Source organism: Chiloscyllium plagiosum, chromosome 4 (genome assembly GCF_004010195.1).
Source record: "Chiloscyllium plagiosum isolate BGI_BamShark_2017 chromosome 4, ASM401019v2, whole genome shotgun sequence".
Lineage (NCBI taxonomy): Eukaryota > Metazoa > Chordata > Chondrichthyes > Orectolobiformes > Hemiscylliidae > Chiloscyllium > Chiloscyllium plagiosum.
The window spans coordinates 8,160,548-8,175,868 of record NC_057713.1 but is presented as its reverse complement, the minus strand read 5'-3'; the positions used below and the strand labels follow the sequence as shown (position 1 = coordinate 8,175,868).

Genomic DNA, 15,321 nt, shown 5'->3' with positions numbered 1-15,321 from the left:
TTTTCATGCCATGACGCAATCACAAGGTATATCACAGGTATCACAACAAAATTGTCACAGCACATTTCCACCTTGGATAAAATAATGAAGAAAATGCCGATTATACATTCCAAAGGTTACAAATTTCCCTCCCCACCCGTTTCCACTTTCCGCAAAGACCGTTCCCTCCGTGACTACCTGGTCAGGTCCATGCTCACCCAAACAACCCACCCTCCTCTCCTGGCACCCTCCCCTGCCACCGCAGGAATTGCAAAACCTGCACCCACACCTCCCCCCTCACCTCCATCCAAGGCCTCAAAGGAGCCTTTCACATCAATCAAAGTTTCACCTGCATATCCACCAATGTCATTTATTGTATCCATTGCTCCCAATGCACTCTCCTCTAAATTGGGGAGCCTTCTCGCACAGCCTTTTAGGGAACATCTCCGGGACACCCACACCAATCAATCCCACCGCCTCGTGGCCCAACATTTCAACTCCCCCTCCCACTCTGCCGAGGACATGCAGATCTTGGGCCTCCTCCACTACCACTCCCTCACCGCACAACACCTGGAGGAAGAACGCCTCATCTTCCGCCTTGGAACACTTCAACCACAGGGCATCAATGAGGACGTCACCAGTTTCCTCATTTACCCTCCCCCCACCTTAACCCAGTTCCAACCTTCCAGCTCAGCACCGTCCTCATGACCTGTCCCATCTGCCAATCTTCCTCCCCACTTACCCACTCCATCCTCCTCGCTGACCTATTACCTTCATCCCCATCCCCATCCACCCATTGTACTCTTTGCTACCTTCTCCCCAGCCCCGCACCCCTCCCATTTATCTCTCCACCCTGAGGGCTCCCTACGTTCAGTCCTGATAAGGGCTTTTGCCCAAAACATCGATTTTCATACTCCTCGGATGCTACCTGATCTGCTGTGCCTCTCTAATCCAGACTCTGATTTCCGGCATCTGCAGTCCTCACTTTTGCCTTGAGGGGCTAAATGGCCTACTCCTGCTCTTAATTCTTGTGTTCTTACTTTAAAGATTTGGAGTAGATACCACATAGTAGATACTTCCCAAACATCTCTCCTCGAGTAGATAAAAATCAATTCCTACAGGGTGAAAGAGCTCAGAAAAAACAACAGAGTTCCTCCTTCCCTTCTTTCACTACTTTTTCCTACAACCAATTCCCAGTACTCTGTTCAAAGTCACACTCAGTGGTTCTTATATCTCTTCCTCATTTACGATACTCCCAAAAACATGTTTGTCCCTTAGGCAAAGCTTTCAGTCAGCTGTTCTAATATTGCTTAACATAATTCATTGTCAGATTTTATTTGACCACCTGTGAAGTGCCTTGGGCCATTTCCCAAAGTTGAAGGTGTCGTCCAGTTGTTCACATTGTCTGACCCACTGCTCTATGTATTGTCCAGTCAGAAAGAAGATATCGTCATCACGAGGCTGATTCCTCAGATGCAGGGTTTTCCCACGAGGAGAACTTGATTTTAGGTTAATATTCTCAAGCTTAGAAAGGTTAGAGGCGATCCCATTGAATGGTGAAGAATTTTCTCAGGGTCGCTAAGGAAAAAATTGTTTCTTCGCTGGGACAGTCTCGACCCAGGAGACAGTGTCTCACAATCAGCTGCAGGCCATTTAGGATTAGACACAAAGGAATTTCTTCACTTACTGGATGGTGAATCTTTGCGTTCTCTGTCGCTGAGAGCTGTGTCTGCTCAATCATTAAATGTGTTCAAGACTGAGATCAGTGCATTTTAGATATTAAAGATGTTAAGGATCTCCTGGGCAATGTGGGAAAATGGCTTTGAGGTGGAGCATGCTCAAGGAGCTCTTTTTGCTATTTCTGCATAAGAACGGCACTGAGAGGACAAACTCCACGAGCAAAGCCATCACCTACAGACAGGCCAAGTTATCTTGCCTGGTACTTGTACAGATGAAGCATAAGCCTCCTCAGGCACTGTGAAAAATCCATATTCATACACACCAGTTAGCAATGAACCCCATCCCCTGGCATTGAATTCCAATTCTCAATTAATTCACAACCAAATGCCCTTCATACCAACTCGCGATGAGATTTATTGATTTTAATCCCCCATTCCCAATGAATTTTAATTGGCACTTCCATTGACATTGAATTCTCATCTGGTTCCTGATTTTCTAATTGGGACTGGAATCACCTGCAGCCCATATTGCCTCTGGAAGCAATTCACAAAACCTTGGTGCCCAGATCGTCCTTCCTCTCCAATTCTGTACGGGACCTGTAACCATTGGCTGTTATGGGAAGTGGTACCATCCAGTCGTACACTAGTTTTTTGTTTGAGGTTTAGGTTGAAAAGAGATGGCTATAATTTGCATGTGGCTTAGTTTATACCTAAGCTGAAAAAAGCTTTAATAGAATGGTGAAAATTTTTCACATACAGTGTGGTGGGTATATGGAACATACTACCAAAGGAAGTAGTAGACACAGGTGCAATCACAACATTCAAAAGTGATTTGGGCAGGTAAATGGATAGGAAAGGTTTAGAAGGATATAGACCAGACACAGACAAATGGAACTAGTTCAATTTAGGAAACCTAGTCAGCATCAACGAGTTAGGCCAAATGGCCTGTTTCCATGCTGTATGATTCTCGGACTCTATGACTGAAAACATTTTCAGTCATAAATATTTCCTCACTTTACTCCTAATAAGACAATCCCTTATTCTGATACTGTGATCCCATGTTGTAAATTCCCGAGCCAGGGGAATATAATTTCCCAGCATCCAGTCTGTCAATTCCTGAAGAACTTAATATCTTTCATTACATCATCTCCAATTCTGCTGAACTCCAGGGTATATAGGTCTAAGTCCATTCAATCTCTCTTTGTTGGACAATTCCCTCTTTCCAAGTTCATTCGCTAAGCAAGATATGCACATCCTACACAGTCTCTATAGGAGTGGATTCTGCAAACTACGGCATAGGCTCAAAGCTCAACTGCAGAAAGATTGGTTCATCTAATGTTGTAAAAATATGAAGCTGACTTCAAATTTAATGAAGATACTAAAAGACACAATTTGGAGATGCTGGTTTTGGACCGGGGTGTACAAAGTTAAAAATCACGCAATAGCAGGCTATAGTCCAACAGATTTATTTGGAAGCACTAACATTCGGAGCGCTGCTCCTTCATCAGGTGATTGTGACTCCACAACCACCTGATGAAGGAGCAGCGCTCCAAAAGCTAGTGCTTCCAAATAAACCTGTTGGACTATAATCTGGTGTTGTGTGATTTTCAACTAAAAGACACAGAAATAAATTCAGCGGGTAAATTTAATTACCCCCATTATGAACATACAGCATTTGGATTTTTTTCTTGGTTTGAAGCCTTTTTTCAGGAACTCGAAATATTAGTCACGGAGAAAAAAAATTGGAACCAATCGTTTTCTTTTTAAACACTCCCTGAAGGATTCTAGCCATTCATCAACAACTGGCAGAAAACTGCTTACAAACAGATTATGCCATCCTAAAGCCAAACATGAAAAATATTTAAAAAAATAATTACCCAGAATGATAGAAACAGACAATGCAGAGGAGGCCTTTCAACTCATCAAGTCTATACTGCTAACACTATACTAAATTTACACAAGTTATGTTGTCCAACACTTGGCCCGTAGCCTTGAATGTTATGACACGTCAAGTGTTCAACAAGTACTTTTTAAAGACTGAGATTACTTACCTCTTCTACCCTCCCAGATCACTAGCACCTTCTGGGAGAGAAAAAAATCCTTTCTTCAATTCCCCATGAAACATCCTTCCATGCATGTTAAAATTTATGCCCCTTTGTTACTGGCCCTTCAACTGAGGGGAACAACTGCTTTGTATTCAACCTATCCATGCACCATTTAATCTTTTAGACCTTAATCAGGTTGCCCCACAACCCCTTTGCTCTAAAGAAAACTGTAAATTAGTTTATCCAGCCTCTCTTTTTATCAAATTCTTTTCCTCATCTTGGTTGTTTCCAATACATAATTTTACGTTGAATTAAGTATTCTAACGAGCCACCTGGTTTAAAGTCTCAGTAAAAATTCAGCAAACTGATTGGTTGAAGAGATATGATCCTGACATTTGCTGTAACAGCACTGCATTGTTTTGCATGACCAAAATCAGAAGCTGATACACTATAGGAGAATCGACGTTTCGGGCATAAGCCCTTCTTCAGGATTCCTGAAGAAGGGCTTATGCCCGAAACGTCGATTCTCCTGTTCCTTGGATGCTGCCTGACCTGCTGCGTTTTTCCAGCAACACATTTTCAGCGCTGATACACTATAGCTTGTATTTGGGTTTGTGGACAGGTGTAAGCACACTAAATGGCAGCAAAAGCTTTTTGTTCACCACTGACTGCATTCCCACCTAACCCTGATAACCTGAACAAGAACATATTACAAGACTTTGAATAATTTACAGCTGAGCATCTATGAAAAGGACCAATATGAGAAAACAGAAATTTCTTGAACTCCTCAGCAACTCTCCAGAGCAACATCTATAGAACAAGAAGAGTTAAAATTTCAGGTGAGTAATTTTTCATTGGAACTGTGTATTTTCAATATGTTCTCCTGCCACCCTCCTCAATATTTTGCTAACTAGAAGTTAAGAGTAGTCCATCTATGTCAACAAAAATGACTGAACTCTCCAGTTATCCAGTATCATTCCAAGACTTTTTTTAAAAATGTTGGCAATGTTAGAAGTCATTTTTATGGCACACGTGTCCTAACTCAAGAAACAAATCTGAAGTCAACATTTCAAATTTTCCCTAGCTTACCTACAATTCTCCTGTGTCCACTTAAATTGCCAATCGCCAAGATATAGTTGAGCAACTGCCCAAAAAACTGTGTTAAATCATTCCTCCAACAGAGACCACATATAATTGCCAGAAAAGCAACAATGGAAACCATATTTTCTAAAATAGGTCTAACTACTGTTCTGAACCATATGAGATTCCATCCAAGGATTTTGTTCCCAGGATAATAGAAAGTTGAGAGAATAATGGTAGATTCCTGGATTTCCAATTAGCCATTTTTTGGCAGTTATGCACACAATATCCACAAACCAAGTTGACGCCCATTCAGTGAAGATCCCCCAGGACATGGCAAACTAAAGCAGGCCTTACTGTTACAGTTTAGTATTATGCATAAGGTTTAATTATTGTCCCAATTACAAACGAGTCTCAAATGTACAGAAAAACATGCTTTGCACAGTTTCATAATGTGAATGATTAGTTTTCTTTTAACAAGCAACTGTTTAAACACAAATTCTAACACAAAGGAACACAAACAAGTATGCATGAACATAAAACTAGAATTCTGTACGACTTTGTCTTCATTTAGATTCAGTTACTTATTCAGACATAAAAATCCTACTTTACTCGTACATGTAACACAAGTATATGGTTACAACAGCCAGGCTGGAGGTACAGGATACTGTCAAGGTTGAGAGTCCTGACAATATTCAGGCAACAGATCTGGATTTGTGCTCCACAACTAGCTGTGTCCATAGACAAGTTGTTCCAGTACAGCTACAAATCCACATGAAAAAATGTCCAGGTATGCCCTATCCATCAAAAGTAGTAGTCCAATCAGGTCAAATATCCCCCTATTCTCAGTCATCAGCATAGCTGTGGAAAATGTCACCAGTGAGGTCAAGCAGCATATATTCAACAAAACAAATAACATTTGCATCACACAAATACAAGGCAATGATCATCTCCAACAAGAGACAACCTAATCATTGTCCCGAGGTATTCAAAGACAAGCACCACATAAAACAACATCCTGGCAGTTACCATTGAGGAGAAATTGAACTGGTCTAGTCACACACATACAGAGGCTACAAGAGCAGGTCAGAGGAGAATAAGTTGCCTTCTCACACACCAAAGGTTGTTCACAATCTACAAGGCACAAGTCAAGAGTGACTATTTGCTTAGATGAATGCAGCTCCAACAACACTCAAGGAGCTTACCACTATCCTAATGATGTAAGGGCAGCAGACCTTGTTGCACATTCCATTGTCTCAATTTATAACTATTCAGATAACAAGCTGCATTCCTACCCAAGTGGACAACCTCCATTTATCTACATTAAGCTACATCTACCATGGCTCACTGACCCAGCTTGTCCAAATCACATTGATGCATCCCCGCAGCCTTCTACAGTAACCCTCCTACCTAGCTTTGTGTCATATGCAAATTGAGATACTCCATTTCATTCCCTCATCCAAGTAATTAACATATACTGTGAATAGGTGGGGTTATAGCACTGATCCCTGAAGTGCCCCACTAGTCACTGCTTGCCATTCAGAAAAAGACCTATTTCTTATTACCCTTTGTCTCCTATCTGCCAACCAGCTTTCTATTCATCTCAATAAGCTACTCCCCAATCCCATGCTTTTTAATTTTACATGCTAATCTCTTATGTGGGACCTCATTTTAAGTAAATCAAATTCACTGGCTCTCCTTTATCAACTCATTATATCCTCAAAGAATTCTAGTAAATTTGTCAAGCATGATTTCGCTTTCATAAGTCCATAATGACTCTGTCCAATATTGCAACTGCTTTCTAAATGCGCAGCCATTAATTCTTTTGTAATTGACTCTAGCATTTTCCCACTACCGACAGCAGAGTGACTGGTCTACAATTCCTGGTATTCCTTGTCTATCTTCTTAAAGGGGAGTTACATTAGCTACCCTCCTATATGTAGAAACTATTCTGGAGTCAATTAAATATTGGAAGATGGTCACCAATGCATCCACTGTTGCTAGGGCCATTTTTCTAAGTTCTCTGGGATGTACACTGTAAGTAATCTAATCTAATCTAGATTGTCAGGGGCTGAGGATTCATTGGTCTTCAATCCCATCAATTTCCCCAACACCATTTCCCTGCGCATATCAATTTCCTTCAGTTCCTTCCTTTGTCAAAACCCTGTGTTCCCTAACATTTCTGGTATATACTTTGTGTCCTCCATTATGAACACAGAACCAAAGTTGGAAATTGCCCCCTATTATAAATTTCCCTGCTTCAGACTGTGAGAAACCTACATTTGCCATCACAATTGTTTTCCCTTCACACTCCTATAGAAACTTTTACAGTTAGTTTTTATGTTATCGGCATCCAAGTCAACTTCTCTGACACTGAGGTTAGTCAATGATGGGCAATAAATTCTAGTCCAGCCTGCAACACCTACTCACGTGATTAAATAAAAAAGTACTTTGCCTCACCAATACAAAATACTTTTCATATTATAAAGTCATAAGAACAAAAGAACATACTTTAGAGGAGTTGGAGTTATCATAGAGTCCATCATTATGGTAAGTGGAGCTGAGGCCATGAATGGCGGAGTGGGCTCAGGTGGCCTAGTCCTGCTACTGTTTTTTTATGTTCTTATTGTACCTGTCCTGGCATGCATTATGATCATGGCACAAATTCACTTTCCTGCTCATTCCCCCATTCCTCAATTCCTTGAGAGACCGAAAGTCTTTAGCATCATTAAATATAATGATGATGAGTATGATGGAGCATCCAAGAACCCTCTGGGTCAAGAACTCCAAAGATTCATAATGTTTTGAGTGAAGAAATTTCTCCTCAACTCTCCATTATATACCCTGCATCTTGTTTGAATGAGGTTCTCTATTATTCCAAGTCGCAGTCCCTGAAAATCAACAAGTAGCCCTCTTTTGCCCTCTGGGACTGAACATTGTGCAACAAGGGAGAATCCTCACTTCCAACCTTAGGTGGAAGGAAAGTCACTGATGAAACAGTTGAGTATGGTTGTGCCTGGGGCACTTAGCACCATACATCCCCTTGACCTTACTCTGCCATACAATACAATCACGGCAAATATAAATATTTATTGAGAATATTAACTACTACTAACTATTCAAGGCCTCCTTTCTGTTGGGCACCAAATTTCCAACTTTGATCTTGTTTATGTTGTTCACATTGCCCATAGAACTGCATTTTAAAAAATTGAAAATCAAACCACTAATTGCTTTTCTTACAACATAATAAAATTGTGTTGAAGCCAAAGTAAATGTAACAATGTGTTTTTCATGCACAAGAAACGTTTTCACTCACCTTCCTTACATTACAAATTAATCGCAACATTCAGTTCCTTTTATTTATAATTATGTTACTTTAACTTTTTCCTTGTCCAAATCTACATTCCCACATAACCCTGATAACCTTTCACCTGTTTCCTTAACAAGAATCTATCCAGCTCTGACTTAAAATACGCAAAGACTCCTCTTCATCGCCTTTTCAGGAAGAAAGCTGCAATGACGCATAACTCTCTGGAAACAAGAATTTCATCTCATCGCAGTTTTAAATGGTTAATCCTTTAGTTTTAAACAGTGACCCTTGGTCCTGAATTCTCCCATAAGAACAAACATCCGCTCCACATGTATATGTCAAGATCTCTCCAATCAAGGGTTAAGTTTACCCAGAGAACACATTAAACAAGTCGATAGAAAGATCTTTTAAACACCATTTTAAAGAGAACAAAACATACCCCTCAGCCAGCTAGAATTTCAGAAGGTTAATTCAATGCAGAATCAAATCAACCTACCACTCTTTACAGACATAAATGATGGGAAGAAAAATATTCTGTTCTGCCTAGTTTTTCCTTACTTTGATTAATTTCAAACCCAAACACACTTACACAGTCTTGTACCAAACATCTGCTACCGTTCATTGAGAAGTTAATGAAAGAAAAATTAGAGGGTCCATGTGATGAATAATGAAGTGTCCAGATTGTCATGTCCAAAGTCATTAGTATGCACTAAAGTTGTGGAAAGAGTGTAGTCAGCGGAAACCTTTGGGTTTCCAAAACAAACCTACATTACAGTAGCACAAAATTGTTCAAATACAAGAAAGCAATTTGGATCTTTTCCATTTTTGTAAAGGCTATAATTTTTCACCACTTAATAGGATGATTGACCCTTTTGACATTCCACATGACCACCTTAAAACTGAGACAACTCCAAAACTTTCTGCAAGTTACATATTGTTTTCACAGAAATGGAAACTATTAAATTCCAAAAAGAACTTGTACATCTGCCTTTCCAGTAATTTGGAAGTACCTGTGGACTTTAGAAACAGTACTCCATTAAGGGAATTTATGATTGCACAGTGGAGTAAATCTGAAAACGTACAAAGCAAAAACACATTAGTATACTTGACAAGGCCATGCTATGAAGGCCACAAAATTCAATTGAGGCTAAATTGGGATAAAGTCACTGCACTAACAGTCAAGTGATTAACTCTTTGTTGCTTTTGACAACTTAAGTGACCAGATGTATCTGGAATTAACAATAGCATTAATAGTATAATGGGTGCATACTATCTTTGCCAATATCAGAACAGCTAAAAAATAACTATGGAGAACAGACTTTTAAATGTAAAATATAGCAGTTTGCATATGACATCAATCCTGCAGGGGTAATAGAATCATTCGAGGAGATAGCTCAGAAATTACAAAATTAGTTGAACAGATTATATAAGTGGATAGAAAAAGACAAATTAAGTTGAATGCGTAGTAGTGTATCTGTGTGTGCGTGTGTGTCTCTCTGTGTCTGTCTGTCCATGGGGGGGGGAGGTTATCTAGAAATGACAATGGTGCTCTGTCAAACATGCTCAGTGGATCACCATGCACAGTAATAGTTATCTTATTTAAAGAACGGCATAAATGCACTAGAAGCAACACAGAGAAAGTTTACTGGCTTAATAGAAATAGATTGGTTGTCTAATGAGGAAAGACTAGATAGGCAAAGCTTATATCTGCAGGAGTTTGGATGAGCAAGGCACAACTTGGTTAAAACAAGTAAAAACCTGAGGGTGAAAGATGGTTCATCTTCAAGAATATAGAACTACGATTAAAAACATGATGCTGTCCATTTAAAACAGAGATGAGGTGAGCTTTCTTTCTCAGCAGGTTCTGTTTCAGGACAGGTGATGAAAGCAGAGTTCTTGGGATATTTTATGATAATTTTTTAATAATCATATTTATAATAAACATAAATAATAAAGAAAGGCTGTGATATGTTTTCTGGAGTGGGTGGGAATGTGGACTTGAGTTTACAATCAGATCAGCTTTGATCTAATCTATTGGCAAAGAGGGAGGAACATTACAACTGTGCCACAAGAGTTTCATTCCAAGCACACACACAAACAAAACTTTAACCATGCAGTCTGAGGAAACAACAACTTCTTTGACCATAAATATAAGAAAACCTTCAAGCACTTTGCTTTTTATTCCTACCAGTTCCTATTATAATAATCATAACATTATATAGCACAGAAACAGATTTTTCAGTCTAACTTTGGCTCAAATCAAACTTGATCAAGATACTGTCAGTAAAATCTACATACTTCTGTTTTTTTTTAACATTTTTAGAGTGATAGAGTCACAGAGATGTCAGACCCTTCGATCCAACTCGTCCATGCTAACCAGATATTCTAAATTAATCCAGCCCAATTTGCCAGCAGTTGGCCTAAATCCTTCTCAACCCTATTACATATCCATTCAAATACCTTTTAAATATTGGAAATATATCCGCCTCCACCACTTCCTCTGGCAGTTCATTTCATACACGTACCACTCAAGTCCTTTTTAAATCTTTCCCCTCTCACCTTAAACCTATGCCCTCTAGTTTTCAACTCCCCAATCCTAGGAAAAAGCCCTTGGTTACTCACCCTATCCATGCCCCTCATGATTTTATAAACCTCTATCAGGTCACCCCTCAGTCTCTGACATACCAAGGAAAAAAGGCCCAGAGTCCCTATAACTTGTCCCTATAATTCAAACCTCCAGTCTCAGCAACATCCTTGTAGATCTTTGCTGCACCCTCTCAAGTTTAACAACATCTTTCGGATAGAAAAGCAAACAAAACTGTACGCAGTATTCAAAACATGGACTCACCAATATTACGCACAGACATAACAAGATGTCCCAACTCCTATATGCAATGTTCTGATCAATGAAGGCATACCAAATGCCTTCTTCATCACTCTGTCAACCTGGGACTCCACTTTCAAGGAACTGTGCACCTGCACCCCAAGGTCTCTCTGTTCAGCAACACTCTCCAGGACCAAACCATTAAGTGTATAAGTCCTGCCCTGATTTGCCTTACCAAAATGCAACACCTCACATTTATCGAAATTAAACTATCTTCCATTCCTTGGCCCATTGGCCTATTAGATCAAGGTTTTATTGTACTCTGAGGCAACCTTCTTCTCTGTCCACTACTACATCATCTCAGTTAGTGTCATCTGCAAATTTATCTCTTCTGTTGACATTCAAATCATTTATATAAATGACAAAAAGCAGTGGACCCAGCACCAATCATTGTGGTCACAGGTCTCCAGTCCAAAAAGCAACCCTCTACTACCACCCTTTGTCTTGTACCTTCAAGCCAATTCTGACACCAATTTGCCAGTACCCACGGATCCCATGTGGTCTTACCTTATAAACCAGCCCAAGCAGTACCTTGTCGAACACTCTGCTGAAGTCCACACGGATAACATCTACTGCTCTGCGTTCATCAATCGTCTTTTCACCTCTTCAAAAAGACTCAGTTAGTGAGATACAACTTCCCCTAAAGAAAGCTGAGGTGACGATCCCTAATCAGTCCTTGCCCTTAATGCTCACTTTTAAAATAAATGGCTTTAGAGAAAGAATTTTAGAATCATAGGATCCATGCAGGCAGAAAGATGCCATTATGCCCATCCAATCTGCACCGATCTTCTGAAGAGGATCACACTCAGACCCAATCCCCGTAACCCTGCATATCCCATGCTAATCCATCTAACCTGTACATCCCTGGACACTACAGGGCAATTTAGCATGGTCAATCCACCCAACTTGCACATCTTTAGACTGTAGGAGGAAACCGGAGCACCCAGATGAAACCCCTGCAGACACATGGAGAATATGCAAACTCCATCCAGTCACCCACAAAGGAATCAAATCCAGGTCCCTGACACATTGAGACAGTATTGTTGACCACTGAGCCATTCAATTTTTGAGAAAAATCAACACCAGACAGGTTAACTCATGATGATTCGAAGCTGGTGATGGATGGATCACAATCTTCAACACTGAGACTTCATTTCATTTGTGTAAAATAACTAATTAGCTACCAGCATCAAGAAGTTCAGTTTGATTATTCTAACTCTCTAGTTGATTGAAATAAATGATAATTCACTTACAAAGTCAATATTAATTCTACAAAAGTTTACTCATTGATCAGCAGGCACAGAATTTTTCTAAGTCATTCGACACATTCACTATTCATACATTTCCATCATATATGGACAACATGTACCCATGGTGTAGGTCAAGAGCATAAACTGACCCATGATCAAGAGTAAAGACTGATTTATAAGCATGCATAACGTTCAGGGATCAATGTGAACTCTACATTTTTAAAAAAACTGGCCTTCATTTTTGTCAACATTCATCAAGCCCTGCAGCAAATCAGCTTCTTTTGAAGAGATGTGCCACAGTAGTTAAATATATATATATTAGCAGCTGTGGTTGTTCAAGTCAGGGTCATAAGTCCAGAAAAGATAGGAGCTGTCAAAACTAATTTAGTTTCACTCAGACAAAGACAACAGTGAACAGTTGCTTATTCATCCTATATAGTTATAACCAAATAACCAGCCAAGCTGAGTAAATTACTGACATGCAAATATTGGGGAACCCACCTTTGCCTTTCCAATGGCTCAGATCACAAATGAGTTGGCTAGCAGGAGTAAGTCATATTTATATATTGTGAATCTTATATATGTCGCTGACTACCTAATAGATAAACACTCAAATCAGATAGAGCACACAAAAAGAGTGCTGTTCTAAACTTCTCAGCCATTCTATTGTTGAGACATTTTCAGCCTATTCAGAAAGATTATTACACACCTCTGGAGCAATGGTGGCACTTGAAACTGTATCTTCTGGCATAAATGATAAGGACACTACTATTGCACCACAAGATCCCTACTTCTGCCATTTAAGTTAAATAGCTTTACAGGTATGGTAAATAGTCAATGTAAAGTCATCATATCAAACATAGTCTGCCTTCATTTAATTTAATAGACTGCTTAATAAACTCTCATCATTTACAAATGAGCCATCTTTCCTCTACTCTCTCAATGATTTTAATTTATGTCCCAGATAGAATTTTGGAACAAAGCAAATTCTATTAATTCATGCTATATCTGTAATCAGAATTCATGTTGCTCCCACGCACCCTTGAAATTTCTAAATAAAGGTTTAGTTAGTAACATCTCCCCCACACAGTGAGTACAGTAGGGGGCTGAGTACACACCCAAGTCTTCACTGATTGAGGCCTGTGGGTCAGGAAACTAAGAATCCAGTTGCAGAGAGTAGAGCTTAGTCCGAGATCACTAAGTTTAATAATCAGTCTCAAGGGGAAAGTAGTGTTGAAGGCAATTCAATTCAATTGTTAACTTTAAATCTGGGATAGATAAAAATTTGTTAAGCAAACGTATTAAAGATATGGGCTAAAGGCAATTAAGATCTCAGATCAGCCGTGATCTCACTGAATGATAGAACAGGTTCGAGGGACTGAATGGCCTACTCATGTTCCTACTTTCTTCTACCACAAATCAATCATCTCACATTTATTTGGCATCTTTCGGGTAAATTGCATCACAGAGAAACGAGCTTTCCAAAAGCAATTAGACTTGGACAATAAACTCACAGCTCAAAATGAATCACAAGTAAAGCAAAAACAAAGGGATGCTAAATACTAACTGAAGAATTAAAATCTTAATTTTTGGACGTACATTTTGAGCATCCCTTCACAGAGAAACTCAACATGAGGTAAAAAGAACAAATAGTTCTGCCAACAAAGGTGGAGCAGAAGGAGAGATGAAGGAGGTTAGAGGAGAGACAGCACTGTCCAAACCATGACCAATTCCATCAGAAGAACAAGAACAACAAATACATGGCAACACTACCACTTGCAAGTTCCTCTCCAAGTCACGGACATTCCTTACTTGGAAATATATTGCTGGTCCTTAAGCGCCTCTGGGTCAAAATCTTGGACCTCCCTAATGGCATTTTAGGGCTTCTTACACCAAATGGACTGCAGTGGTTTAAGAAAGCAGCTTATCATCATTTTCTTAAGGATATCTAAGGATGGGCAATAAATGCTGGCCCAGCAGTGATTTTCACAACACACAAATTAATGCAAACAAAAAAAAAAGCAATGAATAATATTCTGGAAGTACTGTCAAAAAAAGTGCTTCCAAGAGTATGCAGGACTTTGGGGAAAGAGCATAAGCATATTTTAGAGTTTGAAGTTACTATGAAGACATAAGGTAGGGCATCCACATTATCTTAGGCAAAATGAATACCCATTAATAGATTTTTGAACATGAACTGAATCAAGAGATACAGGGATGAGGCTGGAAAGTACAGATTAGATACAGAAGTAGCCACAAGCGTACTGAACAGCAAAGCAAGCAATATGACTGTGATTTACTCTGCTCTTATTTCTTTTTGCTGTGTCAGGGCACATGAATTACCAGATTATTTTTTACAGACAGGGTTATATTTTGATGTCATAGCATGCTTGGCTTTCCTTACACAAACTGTTTCTTCACATTAAGTATGAGAAAATGCAACTGGATAATATGGGAATTATAACAGATGATATATTCCACAACATTAAAGAGGTATCATAACATCAATTGTCAACAAAGTTATGGCCAGAGCAGCTTCTTAGACATTGTTATTACAACAGATTTCAATGTTCAAACTACAAACTTAACAGCTGTTTGTAGCAAACCATTAAATCAATTACCCAAGCTTGCTCATATCATGTTTTAGAGAGCTTCTTCCTTGCTGAACTTGTCTTTTTCAAAGCAATGCTATAATTACGTACTGTGTTAAAGTGCACATAACTTGCACCCACAGCAATAACATACTCATAGCAAACACTACTACATTATTTCTGAATTCTGTAAACCCTGACACTCTATTCTTTCTTCAACAGCACAAATAATTTGACAGGGACTTACAACTGCAACAATATATGTTTTGTTTACTTAAGGGCTAAGTACAAAGTATGACTCTTCAAATCAAGAACAACAAATCTTTTCAGCATGGCAAACATAGCTCAATACTGCTTAAAATTGTGTACAAAGTTAAAAATCACACAACATCAGGTTATAGTCCAACAGGTTTAATTGGAAGCACACTAGCTTTCAGAGCGCTGCTCCTTCAACAGGTGACAGTGATCACCTGTTGAAGGAGCAGCACTCTGAAAGCTAGTGT

General features: G+C 39.3%; 1 protein-coding gene across 9 annotated transcripts in view; it reads right to left on the bottom strand.

Moving 5' to 3' along the window:
• Window positions 1–15,321, bottom strand: part of LOC122548836 (vacuolar protein sorting-associated protein 13B-like) — a 968,370-nt gene that overhangs the window by 830,769 nt on the left and 122,280 nt on the right. The window lies entirely within an intron of this gene.